This window comes from Lissotriton helveticus, chromosome 9, assembly GCF_964261635.1.
Source record: "Lissotriton helveticus chromosome 9, aLisHel1.1, whole genome shotgun sequence".
Lineage (NCBI taxonomy): Eukaryota > Metazoa > Chordata > Amphibia > Caudata > Salamandridae > Lissotriton > Lissotriton helveticus.
The window spans coordinates 580,013,392-580,026,790 of record NC_136070.1 but is presented as its reverse complement, the minus strand read 5'-3'; positions in this window follow the sequence as shown (position 1 = coordinate 580,026,790).

Genomic DNA, 13,399 nt, shown 5'->3' with positions numbered 1-13,399 from the left:
CGGCGTAGAGGGTGTTTCCGTAGTCCAGCCGGCTGGTGACGAGGGCCTGGGTGACCGTCTTCCTGGTTTCGATCGGGATCCATCGGAAGATCTTGCGGAGCATGCGGAGGGTGTGACAGCATGAAGAGGAGACGGCGTTGACTTGTCTGGTCATCGAGAGGGAGGAGTCCAGGATGAAGCCCAGGTTGCGTGCGTGGTCTGTCGGCTTGGGGGCGGTGCCCAGGGCTGGGGGCCACCAGGAGTCGTCCCAGGCGGAGGGTGATGGTCCAAGGATGAGGACTTCCGTCTTGTCTGAGTTCAGTTTCAGGCGGCTGTTCTTCATCCACTCGGCGACGTTTTTCATCCTTTCGTGGAGGCTGGTTCTGGCGGTGTCGGGGTCTCTGGTGAGGGAGAGGATCAGCTGGTGTCGTCGGCGTAGGAGATGATGTTGAGGTTGTGTTGGCGTGCGATGGCTGCAAGAGGTCTCATGTAGACGTTGAAGAGGGTGGGGCTGAGTGATGATCCTTGCGGGACGCCGCAGATGACTTCTGTGGCCTCGGAGCGAAACGGGGGGAGGCGGACTCTCTGTGTTCTTCCAGCGAGGAACGAGATGATCCACTTCAATGCCTTCTCTTGGATGCCGGTGTTGCTGAGGCGTTGGACTAGGGTGCGGTGGCAGACCGTGTCAAACGCGGCGGAGAGGTCCAGGAGGATGAGTGCCGCTGTTTCCCCGTTGTCGGGAAGGGCTCGGATGTCGTCGGTGGCTGCGATGAGGGCGGTCTCGGTGCTGTGGTTGGTTCTGAAGCCGGACTGCGAGGGGTAGAGGGATCCATTCGTCTCGAGGAAGGCGGCAAGCTGTCTGTTGGCGATCTTCTCGATGGCTTTGGCAGGAAAAGGGAGGAGCGAGATGAGGCGGAGGTTTTTGAGGTCGGTGGGGTCCGCTGTTGGTTTCTTCAGTAGGGCACTGAGCTCGGCATGCTTCCAGCTCTCCGGGAAGGCGGCGGTGTCGAAGGATGTGTTGATGACGTCTCGGAGTTGGGGTGCGATGGTGGAGTCGGCTTTGTTGAAGACGTGGTGGGGGCAGGGGGCAGTCGTAGATCCGGAGTGGATGGTGTTCATCGTGCGGGCTGTGTCTTCGGTGGTCACTGCGGTCCAGGTGCGGAGGGTGGCGGTGGGGTGCGTTGGTTCGATGGTTGGGTGCGAGGAAGGTGCGCCGAAGCTGTTGTGGATGTCGGCAATCTTGCGGTGGAAGAATGAGGCGAGGGAGTCGCAGAGATCTTGCGACGGGGTGATGTCGTTGTTGCCGGTGCTGGGGTTGGAGAACTCCTTGACGATGCTGAAGAGTTCCTTGCTGTCGTGGGCGTTGTTGTCCAGTCGATCCTTCAGTGATTTCTTCTTGGTGGTGCGGATGAGCTGGTGGTGCTTGCGGGTCACGTGTTTGAGGGCGGTCATGTTGTCAGTGGTCCGGTCGAGGAGCCAAGCTTTCTCGAGGGTGCGGCAGGTCTTTTTGGAGTCCTTGAGTTCGTCGGTGAACCAGGGGGCCTTCTTGCTTCTGGTTTTGCTGGGAGGGTTCTTCAGTGGTGCGAAGTCGTCGGCGCAGGCGGTCATGTGAAGTTGCGGGCTGCTTCGTTGGGGTCCGGTGTGCTGGCAGGTGGGTTCTGGCTGAGGGAGGTGGTGAGCTGGTCGGTGGTGATCTTGCTCCAGCTTCTGTGAGGAACCTGTTGCGGGTGGTGGTGGGTAGTGGTTTTTCTGAAGCTGAAGTGGACGCAGCTGTGGTCGGTCCAGTGAAGTCCGGTGGAGTGGCTGAAGGCGATGTGCTTGCTGGCTGAGAAGATGGGGTCAAGCGTGTGGCCGGCGTAGTGGGTGGGGGTGTTGACCAGTTGCTTGAGTCCGAGGTTGACGAGGTTGTCCAGCAGGGCGGCGGTGTTGCGGTCCTTGATGTTCTCCAGGTGGACGTTGAGGTCCCCTAGGAGGATGTAGTCGGCGGAGGGGAGGGCGTGTGGGCTGATGAAGTCTGTGATGTCTTTGCTGAATTGTGTGCGTGGTCCCGGGGGTCTGTAGATGAGGGTGCCTCTGAGGGTCGTCTTTGGGTCGGTGTGAATCTGGAAGTGGAGGTGTTCGGCGGCGGTGAAGGTGTCGTCGGCGTCGGTCGTGATGCGGATGGTGTTCTTGTGGACGATGGCGATGCCTCCCCCAGTCTGGTTGACGCGGTCCCTCCTGATGATCTTGTATCCATTCGGGATGGCGATGGCGATGTCGGGGGCTGAGGAGGCGTTCATCCATGTTTCCGTGAGGAACGCGACGTCTGGTGATGTAGTGTCGAGCAGGTTCCAGAGTTCGACGGCGTGTCTGTGGACGGAGCCGGTGTTGAGCAGGATGCACTTGAGGTCGCTGCTGGGGTTTGGCTTGGCGGGCGCGGTGCATGTTCGGAGGCAGGTGAACTTGCAGGTTGTGCAGATGAAGGGCCGTGGAAGCGTTTCGGGGCGGCCCGGCAGCAGGCGGGGTTCCGGCCGGCATTGAGTGCGTTGAGGGCGGCGGCGTCGTAGGTCTGTCGGGTCGTCTTGCGTCGGTGGGGGGCAGGGGTCCTGGCGCTGGGCGCGGTCCAGGCGCGGACGGGCGCAGACGGGCTTACCTTTGGTGCGCCTTCGGCGCACAATCGGCGCGCCAGCTGCGCGTGACCGCTGCGCGTGCGCACGGTCGCCATTATGGCGAAGTGGGAGGGAGGGAGGAGCAGCTGGGAGGCGGGAGCGGGGAGGGCACAGAACGAAAAGGGGGCGTGGCCGCTCCTCCCTCACAGATGCCTTCCCGAGTCTCCAGGGGGAGGAGGGGAAACAAAAAAGGTAAAGAAGCGCTCCAGCTTCCCTTTTGTCCCTCCCTCCCAGTCAGGTACTATCCTCTAACCGTGTTGTAAATACACCGATGGCCTTCTGTCCGACCGCAGGGGTCAGATTTTCCACATCCCCCATGGCTCATCCCGTCATTTGGTGCTGCTTGTTTTATTCTGCTTTTCCCCTTTTGTTGCTCGCTTATGGGTTTGCTCTTTCTGATTGGCTGGGGCTGTTATGTTATGTTATGTTAGATTATATTTGTAGAGCACCAATCACCAAAAGGTCTCTAGGCACTTGCAGCACATGGACCAAAAGCCCCGAAATCCCTTAATCCTGATGATACTCAGCACACAGTAAGGTGGATTTATCCAAATGCCTCTGTAAACAAGATGGTTTTGAGTTTCCTCCTGATCAGAAGTTGGGTGGTTTCCCTGCGCATACTATCCAGTAGCTTGTTCTAGATCTGTGGAATCACAACTGAGAGAGCCTGCCCCCCCAATGTAGCTCTGTTAAAGCGCGGGCAGGTCAGCAAGCTAGCCTCAGATGACCGGAGACAACGTCCGGGCACGTAGGGCTTTAAGCGATCTTTAATGTAATTGGGTGCTACTTCATACTGTGCTTTATGTGCAATGCATAGACCCTTGAACCTGACCCTCTGCTTGATAAGGAGCCAGTGTAGCTGTTGTAGCAAGGGAGTAGCATGTGCTCTTCTTGGCAGTTTAAAACCACCTGAAGTTTCCCCAGGAGTTTCTCAGGAAGCCCTGTGTATACTGCGTTACCGTAGTCCAGGCGTGACAAGATTAGTACTGTCACGACGGTACGCATGGTGGAAAGTGACAGCAGGGTCTTGAGCTTCCAGAGTTGCCGCATCAGTCCTGTACAGCTCCCCACTACAGCAGACACCTGATTGTTTAAAGTTAACTTGGTGTTCAGCTTGATACCCAGACTCTTCACAGCTGGCACCGGTGTTGGGGTGGTGCCATGCTCTTCGGGCCAGAAGAGACTGGACCAGGGCGAAGCCCCTGTAGTAAGAGCAAGCACCTCTGTCTAATCCGGATTTACCTTAAGTGAGTTAGAAGTCATCCAGTTCATAGTGAGCCGGAGGATATTCTGAACATTACGCTGTGCCTGAGGAGAACTATCAACTTGTACAATTAACTAGGTGTCGTCCACGTAATTAAACACCTGACAATCTAATTTTGCCAGTGCTTCTACCAATGGCTGGAGGTAGATATTAAATAACGGGGGGACAACGCAGAGCCCTGCGGAACCCCCAACGCAAGACTTTCTGCCTGGACCTACATTCTTCTATTTGGACCTTTTGAGACCCATCGTCCAGGAAAGAGGTAATCCATTGGAGGACTGTCCCAGTGACTCCCAGCCATCGGACAGGGGCCAACAACTGAGCGTGGTTCACCGTGTCAAACGTGGCTAAGCGGTCTAATAGTATCAATGCTGAGGGATTCTTCTTCTCAGCTGCAAGCCTCAATTCATCCAGCACCGAGAGAATCACCAACTCAGTGCTGTTATGGGCCCTAAATCCTGCTTTCCATGTATGCAACAGCTGATGTTCTTCCAAGAAGGACGAGAGAAGTCTAAGCACATGTTGCTCGAGAACTTTGGCCAGGAAAGGAAATCGGGAAATGGGTCGGAAGTTTTTCAGATTATTGATGTCCGCCCCAACTTTTTTCAGCAATGGAATCACCATGGCTTCCTTACCTTCCCTGTAGCCAAGGAGAGATTTAATATAGAGAAAACTTCTGGCTCTACCGCCGGAATGACCCTTTTAAACACCATAGGAGGGCAGGGATCTTCTGGTGACCCGGATTTTACTCTGGCCACAATATGGGCTAGACCATTTGAATCAAGTGCAGGAAAGGTTGAGTGAAACCCGCCCTGAAACTCAGGCGAGTTCACCACTGATAGAGGACAGGAAGTTATACGAGTATTCCCTATTTCTGTAATGTCTTTGACCTTAGCTAGAAAGAAATTCTGTACCCTTTCACAGTCAGACTGATTAGCGACCGTCCTTTGTTCTTTCATGCAACTCAACTACTTGAGTATGTTAAAGGTCTCTTTCTGAATATCTGTAGCCTCAATAATCCTCACTTCATAGTACGCAGATTTGGATCTGATGATTGATGCTTTATAGAGGGCTAGTTTTGCCTTATACGTCTACTGGGATTCTATGTCGAATGATTTCCGCCAGTGCCTTTCGCATTGATGGAGAGCCTATTTTTCCCCTCTTAGTTTTTGCGTGTACCATGGGGCACCCTTCATACTGCTTGTTATCCTTTCCCTTCGGGCAGGAACCACCAAATCAAAGGCTATCCTTAACCCGTGAAGAACCAGTTAAACCCACTTACTCGGTCTCGGCGGCGGGGGAACCGCCCAAGTCTTCCATACCTTCCATAGTTAGTAAAAAGGAGACACAGGAGCCTTCGTCTGAAGGAGGAACCCAGATTTATTCAATAGCCCGGGCTATGGAACAGAGTCCCAAGCTAGTCAGAGACAAGACAGAGGAGGCTGCTACTTCACTCTGTAGCTTACAAGCCTTTTATACTTTTTCATTCCTGTCTGTTGGCTGTTAGTTCATTGTTTAATCAGGGCAGTGTTTGCAGTTGATAACCAGATCCAGACGATGTTTGTAGATGGTGACCTGGTCAAGGCTTGGTACACAAATCATTGTTCACTCGGCTTTGATCAAGGCTCAGTCTTGTCAAGTCATTGTTCAATTTCCTTAATCAAAGCCCGGTCTTTCAAGTCATTTTTTAATCATCCTGATCAAGGTCCAGCAGTCAGACCATTGTCCAGATAACCTGATCACGGTGTCAAGGATGTTTACCAGGCTGGTAGCAGGAGATGGAAAACAAATTATTTCATCAGGGTGTGAGTGTCTCGTGGCTTTTAGTTGAACTGCAAAGAACGGGGGGGTTGGGTGTGTGACAGTTCTTGGGCAGAAATGCAGGCTGCAAGATCGTTTTTGTTGTGTCAGTTAGAATTTCCTCAGGCATCTGCAGAAATGACCAGGTGGGTCGTGTGGAAGTGTTTGACACGAGATAGCAATGAAAAAGCAATGGAGTCCTGGTACAAATGATGCCGATCAGAAGAATACTTTTCCTCAGCCCCTCCTTTTGCCATTGAGTGGCAAATACTTTAAGAAATGTCAATGTTCATAAGGCCATCGGTTTCTTGTTGGAGCATCATCATCATATTGGTATTGTGAATGTTAGGGGATGGAGGCTTGATGGTCTGGACACACATTGTACAGAGCACTGGCAGACACTGAAAGCACAAACAGCAGGAGACCAGGACAGTTACTCCCAAGGCAAGGAAGATGGGGATATTCCACCCCCACTGGGAAAGGAGGCCCCAGATCCAGCCTGTGAGGGACAGTTGCCTTCATCCAGATGAATTTCGGAAGAAAGGTGATGCAGACGTTGGATGGCATCGTACACTGTAGGTGCGTTGTCTGGGATGTACATGCAGCAGCTGGAGCTGATCAATTTACACACACCACCACGATCAGCAAGGATGATGTCTAGAACCATTCTGTTCTGAAGCGTATGAGGCGGTCCGCCTGTAGCTCTGCAGTGATGTTGGAGAGGGCACCAGCTGTTACTGTGATGGTGGCTTCAAGGACCCTGGTCAGTCCTCGTATAGCCCGACTGTTGGCCATGGGGCCCCAGAAAGGAATAAAACCTTTAAAGAAGTCCCCGGTTTCCTGGCCTGCGGTATCCTCGGCTGATATGTCACCCCTTCATTGACAGGTGGTAAACTCCATGGGTGGAATAAGTTGGTGGAAGGAGGAAGGCCAGATAGCAGGTACCAGACCAGTTACGGGGGAGCCAAGTGTAGGCGGCAGTGCCACAGATGAAATAGGTGTTGGGGGATGCCACCAGCTTCGGAGGAGATGTAGGGTTTAAAGTTTTTGTGACATCACACGTACTGGTACCAACTTTCTTAGTCCCTAGGCCATGAATGCAGAGACGGCCTTGCACATTTACGACATTCACAGTGTCTCGTTCATCAGACACTATTCTTCGTGTGCGGAATCTGGAAAATGTTCGTCGATTAGTTGAGTTGAAGACTACCATCTCACCGAGTTCATCTGCTGATAGTAGCGTTGTGGATGAGTTGGTCGGGCAAAAAGGAGCATTAGCATGGCCAGATCTGTTCCGCCAGAAGTCATCCTGAAATGTTCCAAGGGCAGAATTGGCAGTACCATTGACAGTGCAGGCCTCCTGCGTCAACATCCACCATGCAAGACAAGACCCAGAGATGGAAAAGGGGTAGGGAAAGAATGGGACAGGGTGTATCACGGCATCAGTCCACACACCCAGCAGTTGGAAGTGTTCATGATCAGCTGGTGATGATGCAACATTTGGATGAAGGTGTTGTTGAAGAATACTGCACGGCGGGGTAACTCGTGGGCTGGTAACGTGTAATATTGGTGTTCTGCAGGAGTCGGGGTAGGAGTTGGTGAGGTAACAGGATGGTAGATTAGTAACAGCCAACCAAGGATAGACAGGATGAGGGAGACAAACAGCGTCACCACGGTGTTTTGGACGGCGACCATTGTGCTAAGCCAGGGACCTCTAGTGGCTGTCTGTGATAGGTGGTTGCTTCACTGGGCGCAGGTGCCAAGGGCCCTTATGGCTCACCTTAGTCTGACACACCAGCACTACTCTCTCTCAGCCGGGGAAGATCACAACCTTACAGCCTATAGGTACTTGGCGAAGTCAAGGGCAAGCCTTTCCTCGGGGGCGCAAGTTGTATCGGTCAGAAGTAGGGACAGTATGGTCGGGAAACAATTGTTCTTGGTGCTGAGCAGAGTTAAGGGAGGGTTCCACCCTTCCTTTCAGTATGCAGTCACTCTCTACTTCCGTAGATGTAGAATGCAGCCTGCCATTGCTGAATGGGACAAACGTCGGGACTGTTTCTGTTTCTGAGTCTTCTAGTCCTTCCCTCACCCACTGATCATAGGGGAGGGGCAGAGGCACATGCCTGCAGTGTGATGAATGCACCCAATTATTCCGACCTTCTACATTCACGGCGGTGCAGGTGGCTAGTAACACCTGACGGGGTTGTGTCTAGTGGGGCTCGAGGCTCTTAGTGCGTTGAAAATTCCGGATCAGGACCCAGTCACCAGGTTGGATAACGTGTCCTGGGCCCTCGCTTTTGTCAGGTATGTCCTCATGCACCTGGTGATAAAGAGTGCGAAAGATATTAGTCAGACTGTATAGATAATCAGTTAACACAGGGTATTCAACGTCAGACAGTTTCTTAGGCCGCGAGACACTCTATACATTGGCAGGCCTCCCGAACACAATCTCATGGGGAGACAGCCCTATCCTGGTGTGGGCTGTTGTTCTTGTGGACAGTAGGGCATCAACCCAAGTGACACCTGTCTCGGCTACTATTTTGACCATTTTAGTTTTTAGGATGCCATTGTACACCTCCACTAGACCTGCTGACTGGGGGTGGTTAGCTGCATGAAATTTTTGTTTTATGCCCAATGCTGCACATACATATGCCATAATTTGAGCCGTAAAGTGAGTCCCGTTGTCACTCCAAACCAAGCGGGGCAAACCGAAGCATGGGTGGTACTTTTAATAGTACTTTGGCGGTAGTGATAGTGGTGCAGTCTTTGACGGGGTAGGCCTCCACCCATCGGCTGAAGGTACAGACCACCACTAGGACATACTTTAAATTGTTACATCGGCCCATCTGGATGTAATTAAGTGTGGGCCAAAAATCCGTTCCGCTCGCGGAATTTGCGGATTTTCGGCAATTTCGCGATCCGCGAATCTTGCGAAATTGCCATAAAATCCGCAAATTTGCTCGTGGGGGGATTTTTTTTTGGCCCACAGGAAGCACTTACATTTAAGGCAGGTGCTCGAGTTGGAGCTAACTTTGTAACCATTTTAGAATGGCGCCAGCAAGCTGCCAGAGTTGAAGTTGCAACTTCAACTCTGGCAGCTTGCCGGCGCCATTCTAAAATGGTTACAAAGTTAGCTTCAACTCAGGCACCTGCCTTAACTCTGTAAGTGCTTCCTGTGGGCCAAAAATTAAACCCCAACAGGAAGCACTTACCAATATAAATAAAGCAGGTGCCCGAGTTGAAGCTCAAATTTGGTAACGTTTTAATCAGCCAAAACATTAGTGAGCACGGTTGAGGCTGGGCAAGTGTGCTTTAACCCCATATTTGCCATAGAAAATTAGCTGTAATACTTGAGGGAGGTCTTTGCATCCATGAGTTTCTCGAGCGCAACCCCCGTGTAGTTCCTGTGACCAGGAGGCTGCTTTCTCCTCATCTGCTGCCCTGCTTGCTCTCTGACCCTTTATACACAAGAGGCATGTTGACACGCATAGAAGCCCCACACCACACACTAGCGGTATCTAACGTCTTCCCGCCCTTTCCCAACTATGATGGACAGCTCACTCAAGTGACCTCGGCGCCTTTTGGCACAGTGGCAAAGTTACAGGCACACAGGGTCACTGGAGGCAAATCTTCTGGCCCTTTACGCAGCTGCAGTGTAGGAAAAGCACTATACATTTACCCAACGAGGTAGCACTTACTGATTAGCCAGTAGAAAGTACTCCAGTTGAGTAGAGGTATTGCACAAAACGGTGGCATCTTCGTGGATAACTATGCAGGGCAGGATTCATTCTGGCACGAGGCTCCTGTCTCAAAAATTAAACCTCAACAGGAAGCACTTACAGATATAAAGCAGGTGCCTGAGTTGAAGCTCAAATTAAGTAACATTTTAATCAGCCCAAAACATTAGTGAGCACGGTAGAGGCTGGGCAAGTGTGCTTTAACCCCATATCTGCTGTCGAAAATTAGCTGTAATACTCAAGGGAGGTCTTTGCATCCATGAGTTTCTCGAGCGCAATTCCCGTGTAGTTCCTGTGACCGGGAGGCTGCTTTCTCCTCACCTGCTGCCCTGCTCGCTCTCTGACCCTTTATACACAAAAGGGATGTTGACACGCATAGAAGCCCCGCACCACACACTAGCGCTATCAAACGTCTTCCCGCCCTTTCCCAACTATGATGGACAGCTCACTCAAGGGACCTCGGCGCCTTTTGGCGCGGTGGCAAAGTTACAGGCACACATGGTCAGTGGAGACAAATCTTCTGGCCCTTTACGCAGCTGCAGTGTAGGAAAAGCACTATACATTTACCCAATGAGGTAGCACTTACTGATTAGCCAGTAGAGTACTCCAGTTGAGTAGAGTGCAAATCGCAAAAGAATCTGCACGTTCACGGGAAAATCTGCGAATTCGCTGATTTCTTTCTGCGATTTCGTGCAAATTTTGTGGATTGCAGATCCGCAAAATTCGCCCATTTTTAGATGTAATCCATTTGGAGGACTTCAAAAGGGAAGGTAGGAGGAGAGAATGCTCCCTTAGGGGTAACTGTGCCTTTTCCTGGGTTATACATTAGGCATATCATGCATGTTTTAAACCAGTTTGTCAGCATATGCTGGTATCTTAAGAGTTGTACCAGGTAGGTTCCAACAGTTTACATATCCCTTTTGCACTGATGTGAGCAGGACCATGGGCCATTGTAACTACTGGTAGCACGTGACTGTCAGGTAACATCCATTGTCTTTCCATAGTCGTACGGACCCAACAACCATCAATTCCCTCCTTTGCTAATTGCTCCTTCCACACCCTTAGTTCCTCAGGAGTAGTATGGGACTGAATATCAATCACACTCTGTACTGTGTTTTCAACCATGCCCTCGCCTGCCATCCACCTAGCAGGACCTCCTACATACATTCCTTCCCTTTTTCTAAGAGCTGTTAGTCTGGCTGTCTGGTCAGCCAGGGCATTGCCTTTCCCAACATCATCTGTCACTTTCTTATGGGCCTTACATTTCATAATGGCCACCTTTCTGGGGAGTGTCAAGGAGTCTAACAATCAGTGAATTAGGGAGCCATGTTGAATCCTGGTCCCATGGGAAGTAAGGAAATTCCTTTCTTTCCATAACCTCCCGAAGTTGTGGGCCACCCCGAAGGAATATTGGCTGTCAGTATAAATACTTACCATCATCCCTTTGCTTAACTCACAAGCTCTAGTGAGGGCCACTAATTCTGCTGCTTGAGCAGAGCACTGCGGAATCTGAGCTGTTTCTACTACTCGCCCTAAGGTCGTGAGAGCGTAGGCAGCTGAGGTGTTACCATCTGGCCCTCTGAGACATGATCCGTCTACATACAGTGTACCTTCTGGTTCTGCTATCGGTGTATCCTGTAAGTCAACCCGTCCCTTCGTCTCTTCCTCTGTCCTTAATATGCAGTCATGTGGGTCTAAGCGTGCATCCTAAGTATCCAGTGGGAGTAATGTGGCGGGGTTTAGTACAGTGCATCTTTTGATGTTGATGTTGATGTGGCTGGCAAAGAGTGTCAGTTCATATCCTGTGAGTCGTGCCCTAGTGAGGTACTGTGTCTTGGTGTTATTAAGGAGGGTATCTACAGAATGGGGGACCATCAGAGTTAGGGGGGAGTTCATGACGATCCCTGCACTCTGACGGACCATGAGGGCGGCCGCAGCGGTCGCCCGTAGGCATCCTGGGAGAGCCCGTGCAACAGGATCTAAGGTGGCTGAAAAATAGGCACATGGCCGATGGTGACCTCCGAACATCTGGGTCAAGACAGCACATGCACAGTCGTCTGTTTCATGTACAAAAAGAAAAAATAGTTTGTTATAATCAGGAGTACCGAGGACTGGGGCAGTACACAGAGCCTTTTTTAAATCTTGGAAGGCCTGTGCATGCTCTGTAGTCCATGGAAAGGAACTGTCTGATGTGTCTTTAGTGGTGAGGGCAAGAAGAGGTTTGACCATGGCCAAAAAATTGGAAATCCACTGTCTACAGTATGAGGTTAGGCCTATGAAGGCTCGCACCTGCTTTTGTGTTCGTGGGGCCGTCATAGCATTGATAATGGCTACACGATCAGCGGTGAGCTGCCGTCCCTCCTTCGAGAGGAGATGACCTAAATAGGTTACCTTCTCTTGACAAAACTGAAGCTTTTTCCAAGAGACTTTGTGATTATGGAGGGCAAAGTGGCGTAACAAACAGAGAGTAGCTTCTTTACCTGCTGGGGCAGAATTTGACTATAGATACTGGGGCTCTCGGTAAAACCTTGAGGGGTGCGGCAAAATCTAAAGCTCCGCCCACCAAGGGAGAAACCCAAAAAATGTCTGCTGTCAGTAGGTATAGAAATGCTGAAAAAAGCATTCTTCAGGGTTATGACAGAGAAGTGCGTTGCTTCAGAAGGGACCATCGTTAAGAGGGCTGTAATGTCGGGGACAACAGGATATTGGGAGATTGTTATTTTGTTAAGGGCTCTAAGGTCAATTACAAATCTGTATATTTTCGGGGGGAGAGCATCTCCATTGGTCTTTTTAAGAATGGGAATAATGGGACTCTTACAGATATTGCCACGTGTCTCCTCCACTACGCCCTTGTCCATTCATTCAGATATTATTGTTAAAAGGGCCATTTCTCCTTCTGCGGGCAGTCGATACTGCCGGAGGCGGGGGAGAAGTTCATCTGGCTGGATGCGTACCACATGAGGGAATATGTTGAGACACCCTACATCAGTGTCTGATGATGCTCAAAGGGAGGAAGGTAAAGACTGCAACTCTGGTGGGAGGGGACCAGACAGATACATATAGGAAGCTGCGTTGGGGGAAATGGTTAGGGATACACCTTGGGGACTACATGATATGGTCGCATACAGAGCTTTCAGTAAATCCATGCCTAAAAGGTTTTCACTGCAACCTGTAGTAAGGACCAAGGGAGCGTCAACATGTGCAGGGCCAATATCGAGAGGGAGGGGTTCAGAGACAGGGCTGGTCACAGGTATTCCTGCAAAACCCACGGAGACATTCATATTGCCAGAAAGGGGTGCCTCTGGGACTGACAGACGTGCAATAGAAGACCTGGTGGCCCCAGTATGCAAAAGAAAATTCTGATATTTAAACATACGGGCCCCTTTGATCCACTGGAATTTGCACTCTGGTAATAAACCTTTCCTTGCTGTCCTATGCTTGGTAGGACCCTGTCTCATCAACTTCATCATAATCATCAGTCTAATAAGTGCGTGTTGCTTCATACCCATCAAACCTAATGGCCGGGCGCTGCTGGATGGGAGCATCAGCCCTGGGCCTACGTTCTTTATCCTGTGGATGGGGAAGACCATGGTCCCTAGTCGGCCTCCACTCCCGGGGAGCGCGAGGCCGAGTCTTCCCTGATCGGATGTTTTCAGCTAACACAGGACACTCATCTATCCATGGGCCGTACCCCTTACAATAAGCATACTGATCTGTTTGGAGGGCTCCCGTACGTTGAGGGCTGGAGGGGGTAGACTGGGGAGCCCTCAGAGGGGGTTGGGGTCGAGGTCTGAAATTCCCGCAGGCATTGGGACCTCGGGAAGGGTAAGTCTGCTGCAGATGTGCCTTAGTCTTAAGATCCCTAACCTTCTTACTCTCCTTGTCTCTATCATCATTCTCCCTATTCTCGTGATATTGTGCCATAGCCAAGATACCAGTCATAGTTTGGACAGACCGCGTACTTTCAACCT